The sequence below is a fragment of the Diabrotica undecimpunctata genome, chromosome 11 (assembly GCF_040954645.1).
Source record: "Diabrotica undecimpunctata isolate CICGRU chromosome 11, icDiaUnde3, whole genome shotgun sequence".
Classification (NCBI taxonomy): Eukaryota; Metazoa; Arthropoda; class Insecta; order Coleoptera; family Chrysomelidae; genus Diabrotica; species Diabrotica undecimpunctata.
This window is the reverse complement of record NC_092813.1, coordinates 16,813,794-16,826,267: the sequence shown is the minus strand read 5'-3', so window position 1 is coordinate 16,826,267 and position 12,474 is coordinate 16,813,794.

The following is a 12,474-nucleotide window of genomic DNA, read 5'->3' as shown; positions in this document are numbered from 1 at the left end:
GTACGCGTAACAGGTGTAACACCCAAGCCAACAACGTGACAAGACAGTGGACTTGAGGTCAAAATATGACAGAACAGCAGGGCAAAATACCAACCTCTAGTGCAATAGAGCGGTACATTTGAAGAATATGATAAATTTGGGTGACAACTTGTTATTAAAAAGTCAAAAATGAAAGAAAAAGGTGGTTAAGGTCTCCATTTCCCCCCAGAGATTGGTTTAGAAAACCAATGAACAAAGCAAGCGAGGTCAATCCAAAATATCATATATTATAATATCTTCATTGTGACTGGTTAGCCAGCCAACAGGTGAAGATTGATTTAACTTCCACAGTCCAAGGTTCATAGCATCTGGAACTGTGAATGTCCGTCTTTGTGATTGGAAAAAATCTTAGTAATGCAGGCACTAAAAAGTTAATAAAAAAATCTAGATAAACCTCACCATCAACTGTGCCCTCAAAAAAATAAGGACCAATAATTTTATTGTTAATGATACCAGCCCAAATGTTAATTTTTTTTAGGATATTGCGTGAGTCTCACACACCAAGTGAGGATTTTCTCTGAGTTTGTTAACCATTCCGTTTAAATGAAACGTCGCTTCATCAGAAAAAATTATTTTGTTTATGAACTGCAAATCTGCGTTCAGTCTGTCCATCATCATTTCACAGAATTCACGCCTTCTATCGGGATCATCTTTATTTAACTCCTTAACCAACTGAACTTTGTAATGGTGGTATTTTTCTTTATGCAAAACTCTCAAAATAGATGATTTACTTACATCATTGACGGAGGCCAGCTTTCGAGTTGTCTTATGCGGATTTTTCTCAATCCCTAGAAGTACATCTAACTTTTTTCATTAGTAAATTTAACATTTCTACCTGGTTTTTCAATATTTTTTACTGTCCAGTATAACGAAACTTCTTTTCAATTTTCCTAACTGTAGACTGCGAAACTTGTTTACCATATATTATTAAACATTTCACAAACCTCCTTTTGAGTTCTTGTTTTATTACCAAAACCCATCATAATTAAAATGTCTATTCTTTGAGTCTCGGATAAATGGGCCCTAATTAAATTTAATACGCGCACAAATATTATACTGACGTCTTTTAGTAACTTTAAATACCTAAATGACAGCAGCCTACTAGATTCATATCAATTGTTTATTTGGCTTTTTGACTAATATTTTATTATCTTCAAAGTTTTTTATCTAATATTTAGCAGAACAGATACGAAAATGCATGATTATTTCTAAAGTATATTTTAATAGACACGGTAATATTGATGATTTAAAAGTTAGGATAACGATAGAAACTAACAAAATAACCCCCGAGGTTATACAAAATGTTGTACGAGAATTCCAAAATCGCCTCGGTTATTGTCAAGAAGTGAATAATGGTGGTCAAGTTGAACATTTAATTTAATTGTAAAAATTAATTGTCTCAGTTATGATTGTACAAACTCAAAAAACTTTATATTGCTGAACACAGGACTAAAATCCCTTTCTAACAAGGCGCCACATGACCCCCTTTTTTATTTAAAATTTTCGAGGGGTTGCTTATAATTCAGAGGAGGTGCTGGAAGGGGACGATATTTTCATACTGTATATTGTCAATTTAAGAATAAAAATCGACCTGTTTCAGGCTTTTTCAGATAGTACATAATAACGCTAAAAATTAATTTATTCCATATATATGGACCGCATGGTAGTTACAGTTCGTTCGCTGTATCTTTGCGCATGTATGAAATTATTCACGAAGTATTTTTAAATTTTGTCTCATTTCTACTCACAGAATATAAAATGTTGATTTGACTTCGAGCGTTCAACGAAGCAACACCTAATTACCTTAGTCGCACCTAGTTTTTGTGGTTTTGTTTAAAAACATTGAAAGCTAAAAGTGTAGTAAAGTGTAAATTATTGACAAATAATTATTTATTGTTGATACTTTTGGTCATTAACTGTAAGTAATTTAATTTATTTAATTACATCGAGTTATTATCAATGATTTCGTATTGGTGCGAGGACCGTACTCAGGTTCCGTAGATCAACATGAACCAAGCTTCATCATCAAATGTTTTTTCACAACAAGAAACCCCCAAAAATGATACTACTGCACCAGTTATATTCAACAGTTTTAAATGAACCTACCAACATATTTCCTTCCAAAAAACAAGCAATTGTAATAAATACAGTTCCAAATTTAAAAATCGAGGATTACCTGAATGCTGTAGCCAACTTATTTGACCCCAAAAATATACTTGAAATATCCAGAATTGTTAATGATCGTATATGCATCTACTTCAACTGAAAATATTGTTCAAAAATTTTTGGAAACAGACAATGGGATAATAATAGTAAACCAACATCGTATCCAATCTAGAAAACTAATTAGTCCAAACGAAAAACTAATTATTTCTAATGTATCTCCTTCTATACCACATACCGTAATAGAAAATAAACTCAAAAAGATAGGAATCTATCAAATAACACCAATAGATTTTTTACGGATCGGAACATCAAATCCTAGTTTTAGACATGTCATTAGTTTTCGAAATTTTACATATATAGCCACTACAAATCTTGAAAATATCCCTCATTCAATACTAATTAACCATGATAAATCGAACTATCGAATATTTCTCTCACTAGAAAAACAAACATGCTTTATTTGTAAACAAACTGATCATTTAGGATCTCGATGCCCAAATCATAATAATCAATCCACCGATCACAATACAACACACATTTCTCAATCACAATGTGACCAGACTGTTATTTCACAACAAAATACAACTCAAACTACAGTACATTCTCCCGTACTTACCAAACAAATCAGTAATCCACAACCTACTGAAACCGTCGCTTCACCCACATCAAAAACTCTACCTCTTTCGATAACTCCCAAACAATGGAAACGGTACCGGATAAAATAAATGAAACTAAAATAGAAACTCAAACAAAAGTACAAACGTCTAAAAGTAATGCTTCTGAACCTGGTAAAATAAATAAAACTATAAATGAAACTCAAACAGAAGCTCAAACACCTAAAAGAAATGCTTGTGATATAACAAATTCTCCTGAACCGGAGGGTGGAAATCCTTTTAAAAAACCCAATAAAAAACACAAGAGAACAAAAACAGACATCCAAACCCACCATAACTTATCTGAAGATCTTACTAACTGTACAGTTGATTTTTTCCAAAATAAGTCAAACAGTAGCTGTTTAAGTCAAGAAGAGATAATAGATTTACTTGAAAACACCCATGGAGCTGCAGATCCGCTTAGTATTGCTAAAACATACACGGAAGATATCGAAGGGTTAATAGATCTCCTAAAAAAACTTCACCCAGTGCTATCACAAAGATACTTGAAAATACGATGTACAAGACTAAGGAAGAAACTTTGTAAACTACAGGATGACTATTCCTCTACAGATTGCAGTGATACACCTATTAATTAAAAATTCAACTCCATAATTCAGTGGAATCTGAACGGGTTTTACACCCGTCTAGAAGAATTAAAATTACTAATGTCCAAATTCATACCGCCCATAATATGTCTACAAGAGACACACTTTAAATAGCAGAAATTTTACAAACTAAAAAACTGCACATCATATATTAAAAAGAGACTTAATGCAAACCAGGTTAGTGGAGGGACAGCTATTTATGTACATAACCAATATGATTCAGAAATAATTGATTTAAATACACAATTGGAGGCTACAGCAATAACTTTGAAAGGACCTCAAAAAATAAACATCTGCAATATATACATTTCTCCTGGTACTGATCCTTCAGCTCGCGAACTATTAGACCTTTTTAATCAAATTGCTTAACCACGAATTATTTTAGGTGACTAAATTATAACTAAACTTAATCTGTACAGGTGGAGGTTTAGCAATTGATTTAACTTTATGTGACCCAGTCACATAAAGTCCATATCAGAGCTAAGTCTTCCTAGTGATGACCGTGCAAATATTAATTCTATAGTTTCCAGGTTTGTTCAGCTTATAACAACAGCTGCAGAATTGTCCGTAGGTTTTATAAATTTCCCAAAAAAACATCCTCCAGTCCCTTGGTGGAACCAGGAATGTAAGATGGCAATCAGAGAGTCAAAAAGAACTTTTTACAAATTTAAAAAATTCCCCACATTCCAAAACCAACTCGAATTTATGCAAAAGCGAGCCTACTGTAGATATATATTAAAGAAAAGCAGAAAAGAAGCATGGAAAGCGTATGTCTCGTCCCTACATTCATCTAATCCTATTTCCGAAGTTTGGCAAATGATTAATAAAATGAATGGAAAAAAATCATTCAATACAATCCATTATCTAGAACATAACAATCTTACTTGCTCGAGGAAAGAACAAATAACTGCTATACTTGCTGATACGTATCAAAGACACTCCAGGAATGACATTATCTCTACAAATTCCATAATACACAAACAAAATTTAGAGAACACTTATATAGATTTAGAAGATCATACTAATTCTCCTCTTAACGTTGAACTCTCAATGGATGAGTTACTATATTCATTAAATTGTACAAAAGATACCAGTCCTGGACCTGATAACATTACAGTTGCCTTTTTAAAATCATTACCCGAAGAAGGTAAACAATACCTTCTAAAAGTTTACAATTTTATCTGGACAAAAAATGTGTTTCCTAATAGTTGGCACCAGTCAATTATTATTCCAGTCCTTAAGCAGGGAAGAAGAAAATCAGACCAGGAGTCTTATCGACCGATCTCGCTAACATGTTAGATATGTAAAATTCTGGAAAAAATAGTAAGCAATAGACTACTGTGTTATCTAGAAGACAAACAACTTCTGACCCCTATTCAAAGTGGTTTCAGGAAATCAAGGTCTACTTTAGATAATCTAGTTGATATAGAATCCGAAATTCACGAAGCATTTGGATGCAATCAAGAGTGTTCAGCAGTTTTCTTTGACATAACCCATGCGTATGATACAATTTGGAGATCCGACATATTACAAAACTTATCCAGATGGTCAATCAAAGGTAACATCCTTAAGTTTATAAAAAAATTTTCTAATATTTCGTGAGTTTAAAGTTCGTGTAGATAATATTTGTTCAGAGCCAACAACACAAATTAATGGTATCCTACAAGGATCTACACTAATCGTAGTATTGTTCCTTATTGCGATTAATGATATCTCTAAATCCTTTAATTCATTAGTAAAAGCACGCTTATATTCTGATGATCTCGTCATATTTTCTCAAGGGAAAAATGTTCTAACACTTACCAGATATATACAAACCGCTATCAATCAACTATAATCTATTTCTAATGAGTGTAGAGTAATAAAATCTCATGAAGTATTCAAAAGCGTTACAGGGTAATCCGTCAATAATCCGTCAATAAATTCCGTCCGCATTGCAAAATTCTGTCGTTTCATAAAGAGCAGGTAGGTATCACCCTGTTTTAAGGGATTAGTCCATTGTTATCGACAGATAAACACTGAGCCAGAGGCGCGCTAGTGGGTTAATTGACAAAAGAATATGCATTCTTAAAAATCATATTAAAGGAAATAAAAATGTAATACAGCAGAACAGTGTTATTAAAAAAATATAAAATGTAACAATAAAATATATACGAACCGAAATCGGGAAATACTCACAAACACACACGAATGAACTTTACATATTGAAACACTTGTGGGGAGTTTAAATCAATTTATTCACAAAAACTACAAAAACTTTACTGGATACGTTATTACAATTCTACATCACTATAGTCTTTATCTGAAGAACTGTCATCATCCCCTGGTGTTATAATTATAGGGTCAACCACCTGATCGACCAAGTTGTCCAGTTCCCACATTTTATCTTCCTCTTTTAAAACATGCTGGATTGCTTTTTGCCAGTTTTCTGATGTGATTTCCATAATGGCTTGATCAAACAATACCTTGACATCTTTCATTTTAAATGTGGTATTGTGCCTTGCAACATATCCTTTAACTTGTGCCCATATAAGTTCTATGGGATTTAATTCGCAATGATATGGCGGTAGGCGTAGCACAGTTACTTTATACTTTTCTGCTACATCTTCTACGGCATATTTTATGAAGCGAGATTTATGTTGTTTTACTACGGCTAGTAGTTCCTTCTTTATTGAATTCGTCTCAAACTGAATACCTTTATTTGACAGCCAGTTAATAATTTCTTGCTTTCTCCAAGCTGAAGTTGGTACCTTCTCTATGCGCCTTGAATGGTAGCTTGCATTATCCATAACCACGACCGAATCAGCTGGAAGAAATTTTAACATTTCCCCGAAGTAGTCTTCGAAGACATCCGAATTCATGTCCTCATGATAATCTCCCGTCCGACACGACTCAAAGCTTAACAAACCTTCTTTTAAAAATCCTTCTTCGCTTCCAATGTGAGCAATTATAAGCCTCTTCCCTTTTCCCGAAGGCACTTTAATACCCGTCGAAAGGCCTTCTATGAAAGCTTGGCGAGCACTTGTTACATTTTTATCTTGCCACATTTTTTGGACTATATAACCTTCGTTTATCCACGTCTCATCAAGATAAAAAATTTTCTTGTGCTCTCTGCGGTACTGTTTTATAGTTCTCAAATATTTTCGTCTCCAGCAAATGATTTCATCACTTTCCAGTAATAGTGCCTTTCGATTATGCTTTTCCCAGGAAAAATTCATACTTTTTAAAGTTTTCCATAAAAGTTTTCTGGATATCAAAGGAATATCGTTATCTTGGCTTATCTCCATTAGTATTTTGTCAAGGGTGGGTATTTCCTTTTTAAAATAAAACGAATGAACTTTTCTTCGAATGTCACGTTTGGTGTCTTCACCTAAGATTTTTATTGGTCTTCCTGATTTTCTCTTGCATGGACTTAACTGGCCTGATATCTTTCTTTCTCGCAATAATTTAAAAATCGTGGACTGTCCAATTCCAGTCATTCGGGCACATCGCTCAACACTTTCTTGCACAGACAAACTAGGGTGATCGTGTTTTATGCAATCATATACATTTAAAATTATAACTTTTTCACTAACAGATAGCGGAGAATTTTTTACACCTCTTTTCTTTGGAGTAAATGTCGCCATTTTATAACTTTTTCACTATTTCTATATCACAATATTACTGTACGATTAATTGGTGTAGTAACAATTACTAACTCGAATGTCGAATGTCGAATGATAATAATAAAATAAAAGAGGGATTATAATGAAAGTGTAAGTAAAACCTCATTACGCGTTATTAGTCTTCATGTTGATTTATTTTATTTCTTAGTAATATTAGGAGGTGCGTCATACCCTTATCAGTTTCTTCTAATGCTTTTATTCGTTCAGTAAGGAAGTGAATTTGTTTTTATAAATAAAAATGTAATTAGCTTTAATGACCATATAATGGAATACGAGTTTGAAGAATAAGTTAATCGAAAAATTAAATAAAATTGGTTATCACAAAATATCCAAAATATGATATTTTGAGGTACATCAATTTTTGACGACGAAGTTGACATCCGTCCATTTGCCTACGCCCATGACGACACCGAAATTCAGGCAAATTTTATGACACTTCATGATTTATTACTCTACACTCATTTGAAACCAATTATAGAAAATTGGTCAGACAGATGTGGTCTACAGATATCTCCAAACAAAACAAAAGCAATTTTCTTTAACAAGAGCCCAAAAAACATTATACTACCACCTAATCTCACCTTATACTCGTTACCTATTACTTATGTTGAATCAACTACCTTCCTAGGATTGAAACTAGATCAGAGGTTAATCTGGAAAGATCATATTTTTCGTCTTCGACAAACAACTCAAAATGGTCTAAATTTATTGAAAAGCATATCTCAGAAGCAATGGGGAGCTGATTTCCAAACACTCATAACTGTCTACAGAACTCTAATTCGTTCTAAACTAGATTATGGCGCAGTTGCTTATAATTCAGCCAAAGCATCAATACTTAAATTACTAGACCCAATACACAATACAGCAATAAGAATAGCACTGGGAGCTCATCATACTAGCCCAATTGAAAGTTTATATTGTGAATCAGGTGAACCTTCCCTTTAACTAAGAAGAAACTACCTCAGCCTTGTGTATGCTGCTAAATTGTCAGCCAATCCACATATACCGACATTTAAAAACACGTTTGCTGACAGATTCACATCGACATTTAACACCTTACAAAGATTAAGTCCCCCGTTTTATATCCGGATCTAAAAATTACAAAATAGTTTAAACATACATTTTCCTGAGACATACAATGTAACTAACCTTATTTATCAACCTCCTTGGAGATTACAGCTGCCTATTTGTGATACAAGTCTTACTATCAATAACAAATATGACACACCACGTAGTATATTTAAAAAGAAAGCAGCAGAGAAATTAAACTACTCTCATAACTCCCTCATTTTTAAAGACGCGTATAAATCTGACAATGGGGTAGGGGCTTCTTTTACAACGTTATATCAAGACTACTCCTTTTCACTTTCCCTACGATCAACCGTATTTTCCGCAGAACTTCTTGCTATTTTGCAAGCAATAACATTTTTAAGTAATTAAAACATACAAAACTCTTTGATAATAACTGACTATTTAAGTGCTCTCAGCTCTATGAAACAGTTATACACAAACCATCCCATTCTATTGCTTATAAAGTCAGAACTAATGAAATATCAAGAAAACGACCGATTTGTTAAATTCCTTTGGGTTCCTTTACACTGTGATATAACTGGAAACGAAAAAGCTGATCAGTTGGCCAGGGAAGCAGCAGAAAATCCACAATCAACATTATTCACTAAATGCGTTTATAGCGACCTGAAGCAATATTTTAGAAACAAAATAAGCGAGGAATGGCAACTACACTGGAACAATTCAGAAACATCCATGAAAAACATTAAGCAAGAGGTAGTTGTATACAAACTCCCATTCAAGCGACGAGACCAAGTATGCATCTCTAGATTACGTATAGGCCATACGAAGTTAACACACGATTACCTTCTAAGTAACGATCAAATTCCCATGTGCTACAGTTGTGATTGTGTAACTTCAGTGGACCATGTGCTAGTGGACTGCCCTTTGTACACCCTAGAACGACTTCAATCTGGATTACCCTCTTCATCCAAAGAGTGCTTAAACGGCTTCAATAATGACAAAACTATAAACTTTTTACAAAATGCAAGACTACTTCACAAAATATAGTGTAACATATTAACATTTATGTAATTTATTGTACCATGCTAATAACCCCTAGTGGTTGAAGCAATTTTGTAAATAAAAATAAAATATATAAAATATTGAGATTAAGCCACTTGTTGAACATTTAATAATACATCAGACAAAGACAGTATATAACAACAGTCCGTGATAAATTCTCATCATTGAACCTGCTTATTGTCAACTTCACAGCGTTGTGGTGTTTACAAAAATTATATTCATATTGTTTAATTTTCCATTACATTTTCGTGCCTTGAGTTTATACATTTTCTCAAAAAAGTTGTTATAACGACTAACTGTTCACTTAGTGTTGGATTCCTTGATGTAAGTATAAATTTTGCAGTTAAATTTTCTTACCTTTAATTTGACCTATCATTTTTGAATCTGGCTAAAACTCTGTCTAACGGATGGATATAAAACATTATTAGTTGTCATAAATATCAAACAAATATCACACAGAATATTTGTTCAAGGTTTTTATTTTTAGAATATGCCTCGAAATACATTAAATTCTCAATCCCAGCAACCCGTGCTGAATTTGAATAAATATATTGAGTTAGAAAAAAGGAACGGAGGACCCTTATTGGCATCTTTGGCCTGTGTTCAAGAGGTATTGTAATGAATTGTATGTTGTTTAATAATTTACCTATCATAAAATTGTTTTTAATTTAAGAGGGTAGCTGCTGCCTTGAAAATATCACGGCGTACAGTATGTACAATTAAAAAACGAAAAGAAAGCAATCCTGTCCTTTCAAGTTCAGGCAAAAGTAGACGTCGTCGTAAAAGGAAGACAACTGATCTGCCTGAAGGAACTAAAATGGCAACACGAAACACTAAGTACAATATGTACCTACAAAATAAGTATAAGTTGATTTTGTAGAAAATAAAAACGATCTGGTTTATACCACAGCCAATAGATGTTTCACATCAAAATTAATACTTCTAAAATAAAGTTTCACTATTATTAGTAGATTTTTTTTAGAAAAGCATGTTAGTCTACAAAGTTTGAAATGTGAATTAGAGGAAAAAGAAGTTGTTACTATGGGAAAAACATCCTTGAGCATTATAGTCAGAGATATAAGATTTAAACATAAAAAGGATGACAATCGAAGATCATTATTTGAACGAACCAATATGGGTCCTTTAAGAGCAAAATTCTTTCGTAAGTACTTTGAAAACCTGGAAAGTGTGCATCCATGAGAACTTGTTTTTTGGATGAAACATGGATTTATTCAAAAGGAAATAAAACAACTTCGTGGCAAAACACTATGGTTTGTTTTTTAACCAGGAGGAGTAAACCAAAAAGGAGTAATAAAATGTACATTTAAATCAACCTCTTTATCTTCTAATTGATTGCCTAACTCAGACATAATATTAAAATTTTTGTGTTGCACTTTTTATTTACTATATATTTGTAGTTAACCCACATTTACTTACTTAAAATTGATTTGCTTCAAGAATTTATATAATAATGAACGACACATATTTGGAAGATCTGGGCGAATGTTAATTTCACTTAAAATTTTATTTAAAGTGGGCATTTCATTTTATTTCAGGATGTTTTAACTCTTTCATCGTATGTTGCAAGGATAGAAGGTGACCGCCAATATTTTTATAACATCTTACTGTTTAAGTCTACTTATATTCCTTAATTGTTGTGTAAATAGTTGAATTCGCAACACCTAAAATTAGCACATTACTTTAGTAAGTCTTAATTTTAACAATAGCTATTCTGAAAAACTAACCTGTTGCCTGTTTTATTTTTGCTACCATAGCTGTTATTTTCATTCCAGGATTATCAATATTTATTTGTTTGTACATTTTATATAATTCCTTGTTTTTCGTTTTATGATAAATGACCCAAATCTACTCGGCGTTTTTAGGTGGAGAAGGATAATTACCACTGGTACTTGGCATATTTTGGACTTTTTTATATAAATGCAAACGAAAAATCTAAAAATTAAAGGAACAACGCAGAAAATACAAAAAAGTGTCGATATAAATTTTGAATTTTTTTATTCGACGTCGAACCTTTGTCGTTAACAGACGTGTTTAATAGCTAGTCTAACTACACCATACATTTTGCGATAATATTTGTATCCAGTTGATAAAATTGCATTAAAGTGTAGTGTTACTATAAAAATAAATTTGAAATACTTGGGAAAAAACTGTAAGTAGTATTTATTATAATATAATTAGAGATACTTTTATCAAAACAAGTTCCTGGTACCGGATTTATCAACTATAGTATATTTGAAGAATAAGCTGGAGTAAATTTTCAGAATACTAATCTTCGCACCTCGAAATACATAGGCGTGCACATCTTCTAACTAAAACGTAATCTTAAAAGAAAAGTTTGCGTTAAATTTATTTGGATATTTAGAACAAAGTAATTAATCCAACCCAATACTGGTTTAAAATAAAAAGATATTTTCTCGATATCCATAACGTGATTAATACATTTTTGCCAATGTTCAGTCGTTACTTCGGATATTGATTTATGAAAAAGAATAGTAACATCTGACAATTTAAAAGTTGTATTATTTCGAGCAACGTTTCTTTTAACTTCGGCCCATACTAATTCAATCGGATTTAGCTCGCAATGATACGGTGGTAGACGAAGTATTTCAATTCCTCGTTCTTTGGCTATTTCCGCAATGAAATATTTTTTATAATTTTGTTTATTAATTTTAGCAATCTCTAATAATTCTGCTTTTGTCATTGTATCGTCAAAGATTAAATTCTTAGAAGTTAACCACATTGCAATTTCATCTCCTCCATTGAGTAGTTGGTAAACGTTCAACTAATCTAGAGTGGTAACTTGCATTGTCCATCACAATAACTGAATTTTTAGGTATGAATTCAATCATCTGTTCGAAATATTCTTCAAACACGTCTCCGTTCATCTCTTCGTGATAATCACATTTCTTTTTTGATTCAAACAAAAGTAAACCCTCCTTAAGAAATCCATTCATACTACCTATATGGGTAACAATTATTCGTGGACCTTTACCTGTTGGTTCCTTGAAACCAGGTGAATATCCTTCCAGAAATGCTTGTCGACATGTTTTTATAGTTTTGTCTTTCCAAACTCTCCCTACAGTATGCCCTTCATTAACCCAGGTTTCATCTAAATAATAAATGTTCTTATTTTCTGTCCTCATTTTTTTTATTTTTCTGAGGTAGTCTCGTCTCCAACACACAATTTCTTCGGAATCGATAAGCATTGACTGTCTGCCCACTTTTTCA